General features: G+C 40.7%; 1 long non-coding RNA gene across 1 annotated transcript; it reads left to right on the top strand.

The window, feature by feature from the left end:
* The first annotated feature begins 3246 nt into the window (after positions 1-3246).
* LOC122086397 lies at positions 3247-3850 on the top strand. Its single transcript, XR_006142401.1, has 2 exons — positions 3247-3463; positions 3571-3850. It is a non-coding gene; the product is annotated as an uncharacterized LOC122086397 (long non-coding RNA).
* Positions 3851-5116: the final 1266 nt, after the last annotated feature.

Here is a 5116-nt window from a genome sequence, read left to right as displayed (position 1 = left end):
CACATTAATGAAATAAGGTGTTAGGAAGTTGATTAATGTGGCGAGACATCTCAAAGCGGGCCCGTTAATGTCGGATAGCGGAATAACTTGGTGTTGGGTAAAAACCGATTAATTCCCCAAACAACTCTTAGTGGGACTTAAGTGGCTATAAATAGGGCTCTTACCATTCATTTCTTCTCCTACCAAAATAGAAAGAAAGAAAGGGAGAAAGAAGAAGAAGAAGAAGGAGAAGGAGAGAAAGGGAGGAAGGAAGGAGGAAGGCTAGGGCTCCATTCTTGAGGTAAGCCCATATACTCATCTCTCCACACACACACACACATAAATATCTCTCTCTCTCTCTCTCTCTCTCTCTCTCTCTCTCTCTCCTTCCCATTTCACTCTTTATTGGAAGAAATGGAGACCCAATCAAATTCCATTTACCCAACCATAAAGACTACATAATAGGAGGATGAAATTAGAGTAAGAGATTTACATTGGCAAGGTTATTCACTCAACCTTGGGTCTAAGGACAATCCCTATGAAACCCCTAACCAAAACCCTATGATTTGGGAAATTGAGCAAATCCTCTATGACCTAACATCCTAACCTAATCCTAAGTTGGGGAAAATGAAATTAAACCTATGTATGGTGTGTGAGAGTGATTTCATGATCCATTAATAACCATTCCATGAGCTCAACCTATATCTTCCCTAATGTAGCTTAACTTAAACTTGTGTATTGAGGAAATTGGGTGTATCTTAAAACCGTATGTTGATCCACTCACTAATTTCACTAAATCAAAGCTAAGTGAAGTATGTGAGGATGTCATACATGAAAACCAACCCTAAAATCACAAAACCCAATTTGTAAAATATACAAAAGAGGGAGAAAGGGAGGAATGGAGTTGGAAAATGACACCCCACTGAAAAATACGCATTTCCACCACCATACACAGAGACCACAGGGCCAATGGGCTGATCTGGGTAAGAAAACTCTGATTTTAACTTCACCGACTGATGGTCACGGCCAGCCGGTGAAGGTAGGGACCATCCACCGGTGAAAATATTACAGGATGTGCATTCCTTTCAGATTTATCCACCGATGAACTCACCGACGGATGATCATCCACCAGTGAAAATATTATAGGATGTGCATTCCTTTTGGAATTATCCACCGGTGAATTCACCGACGGATGACCATCCACTGGTGAACCATTTTAAAGCTAAATTTTTATCCTTTTATTGGGGCATGAGTCCTAGTGTCCTACTCCTCTTTGAATAACTGAATAACCTAAAAACATTATATATTCTAGGAGTAGAATTGAGAAGTGACGGAAGCACGCAACACAAAATCGTCAACTATCTACCGCCATCTAGAACACGAGGTGAGGGGATTTTGTGTGTTTTTATGGAATGCTTGCATTATAATGCATATGTGGATGAATTTTATCATTTCGTATATTATTACATTATTCCTTATGTAAAGTGTTGATGTGGCATGAGAATGTGGATTATGATTGTGCATGTGTGCGTGTGTGTGTGAGTGACTAGGGTGTGGGGTGGCCAACGATTGGTGCCGGTAGCACTACATGCTTAGGGTGAGTGTGCATGTGTGGGTGTGTGACTAGGGTGCAGGGTGGCCAACGGTTGGTGTCGGTGGCACTGCACGTTCAAGGTGAGTTTGTGTGTGTGACTGGGGTGCAGGGTGGCCAATGGTTGGTGCCGGTGGCACTGCATGCTCAGGGTGTGTGTGAGTGTGTGAGTGTGATTGAATTGTGTTGTGGCATATTAGAATGCATTGGGCTAGGATAAACACCTTGGTGCTACAACCCTTGCCAATAGGGGTTTACGTAATGACTAATTCTCTCGTCCGATGGTCTGTGGTTGGGGACGATTTTCTTTGACTGAGGTGCGAAGATGCCAGCGTCATGGCAGACCCTCACGCGATGTTTGATTTGGTGACGGGTATACCCTACATGCAATGTTGGATTCAATGTAGTGGTATTATGGGAGGGTTATTAATAGGGGTTTATCGAGCAATGATGTGGTTCCGGAACTAGCACGCTTCTGACTTGCAACTAACTAGTATCCCTGGGGATTGATAACGTACATTCATGACTGGGGATAACACCTACGTTGCAGTAGCACTTATACCCCCTTTGGAGTTACAAATTGTGACTTAGAATCGCTTGATAATAAATGGATCATGTCATTGCATTCATATTGATGTGGCCGCACATGAATATTTATACTATTATATTTTCTTGGATTGTCATGATTGCTTGTGTGTGTTACCCCTCACTAGGCTTCGTGGAAGCTCACCCCCCGTTGTTGCCCCTTTTTAGATGTTGATTCAGAAAATCCTTTGGAAACTATGATCGAGATCTCAGCTCTCTACAGAGGTGACCTCTGGGATAAGGAGCTGGTTACACATGAGGATGGATGCGTGTGCGATGATTGTGCATTTGGAGCACATTAAGGATGGGAGTATCATCTTCTATTTTTGATTCTTTTTGTATGTAACAGATGTAGCCCTATGCGGGCATAACTGTAATTATGATCAAGATGTGAAAACATTCTTTTTGTGTAAATGTGGTAAATATCAACAGAAATCACCAATTGATATATTTTGTTTATATTATAAGTATGTGATTTTAGAATTCATTTCATAATCTTATGAACTTAAAGTACTACATCGTGGATCCTAGATGGATTGTGGACACGTGTGCGTGTCCATGTCGTCAGCCTTCAAGTGAGTGGAGGCGGGGTGTGACAGCAGAACATCTGTCTCCAACTTTTGAGGAGGAGGCTCTCAAAAAACCCACTGGTGATGACTATAATCAGTAAGAGGCCTATGAGTACTTTCACTCAAGGGATTCTAACGCAATGCTGTACATTCTTAGATCGGTTAACAAAATGATCACTGAATCTGTGAAAGCCATAATCTCTACCAATGGGTATGATGGATAAGCTCAAGGAGCTTTTAATCAAACTGACATGCACGAGCATCATGAGCTCGTTGGTCTTATCCATAATACCAAGATGACGGTAGGGACTCCAATAATCGATCATGTGATGAAGATGCAAAATCTATTCGAGAAATAGAATCCCAAGATACCTCCTTCACTCTTAAATATAAGAGGAATGTGATTATGAACTCTTTCCCTTAACCTATGGCTCATTTATCTGCAATTTCAATATGAACAAACTAGATGTTGAATTGACTAAGCTAGGCAATATGTTGTAAGAGGCAGAGAAAGCTCAAAAGAAGAAAAATGGTGAAGTCAATGCTACAGAAGTCAAGTCTTCAACTTCCAAAAATAAATGGAAGAAGAAAAAGGCCAACAAGGGTGGGAAGATATAGAAGAATAAAAAAGAACCTAAGGGTCCATACTTATTCTGTACGAAAGAGAGCCACTGGAAGAGGAACTATCGTGTATACCTGACTACTTTGAAGAAGAAGTCATATGAAAATCCTAAAGAAGGTAATTCTACTACTCTTATCATTTATAAGTTAAGCTTGTCTATTGAACAATCCAAATCATGGTTGGTGGATACTGGATCCACTGTCTACATTTGTAATATGTTGTAGGGGTTCAAGATGACAAGAAGGCTTGACAGGAATGAACTGCGGCTTAAGATGGGCACTGGAGTTGAAGCTATGGCAATGATTGTTGGAGACTTTAGTTTATAATTTGATTCTACTACGATTTTATTAAAGGATTGTTATCATGTTCCTTGCTTTAAAAGGAACCTTATTTTGTTTCTAAGTTAGTTAAAGGCAATTATGTTTTTTCCTTTGATATCATTCTCACCATTTGTTTGAATAATAAGTTTATTGTTTCTAGATATATGCAAAGTGGTTTGTATTTTTTAGATTTCCTTGGGAAAACAAATGAGGTTTCAAATATCAATTTGAAATGTAAAAGAGCTCCAGTGAGTTCTATATACCTATGGCATCTCAAGTTAGACCATTTAACTTGGAAAGGATTAACATGTTGGTTAAGGATGGACCATTAGAAAGTCTAAAGGTTGAACTTTACCCAACTTGTGAATCATGCCTACAAGGTAAGATTACCAAGAAGCCCTTTACAAATAAAGGCAACAGAGCCAATGGTTTGTTAGAACTTATACATACTGATGTGTGTGGACCCATGAACATTTAAGCAAGATATGGTTTTGAAAACTTTGTTATGTTCCCTTATGATTATTCTAGGTATGATTACATCTACTTAATGCATAAAATGTCAGAAATAACCTTTGAAAATTTCAAAGAGTTTTAGGCAGAAGTCGAAAGACAATTAGATCAATGCATTAAGTCCCTTTAATCAGATCAAAGAGGAGAATACTTGTCAGATGAGTTCAAATGATATCTCACTTCTAAAAGGATTGCCTCACAATTAACAAATCCCGATACGCCACTACAAAATGGTGTATCTGAGAGATGCAACAGGACCTTGTTAGACATGGTTAGGACTATGCTCACATTTTGTTACACCCGTGCCCTGACCCGGTCTAATTTGAACTGTTGTGATAGGTCTCGGACCGGAGGTGGGAAGTACAATCGGTTTTTGGCTCGCAACTGCCCATTATCGAAGGGGCGGAGATGACCCCACATGTTCATGTATTGCTTGCCAGTCCAACTGGAGGGGATTCTTACTTTTCGATCTCAAATGGTAAGTCGCTCGACACCCTACACTTGAATCCAGACAGGCACTAAAATTGCTGGAAGACCATATACACAGCCTAGGGCAACTACCCGTGCGAGACCAGATGGTGGACAGCAAGCACTCAAGACAGCAACCTGTCTTGACCACTAGAAATATGCCACCGAAAACAGCCTGAGCCTATTTTCCCTGGCTGTTTTCGCTGACCAATCAAGCTACTGGTTAGATTCTGATGCCCGTGGGTAGGGCTAGCTGCTTCCTAGCACATGCCTGCTACCCATGCATGATTCCAAATCCTCCCCCACACCTTCCTCATGATATGAGCACCTTATGGACCGAAGTAGTCGAGTCCATGTGCCCTGAAAGTTGGATTAACCCATTCGGACCAGACTAGGACCGAATCAAACAGGCCTAAGGCCTAACTTACCATATAAGTGGAAATGAGGAATTCATTTCCTCATTTCTCACTTG

This window comes from Macadamia integrifolia, chromosome 8 (genome assembly GCF_013358625.1).
Source record: "Macadamia integrifolia cultivar HAES 741 chromosome 8, SCU_Mint_v3, whole genome shotgun sequence".
Classification (NCBI taxonomy): Eukaryota; Viridiplantae; Streptophyta; class Magnoliopsida; order Proteales; family Proteaceae; genus Macadamia; species Macadamia integrifolia.
The sequence above is the reverse complement of the archived record's forward strand: the minus strand, read 5'-3'. Positions and strand labels throughout refer to the sequence as shown.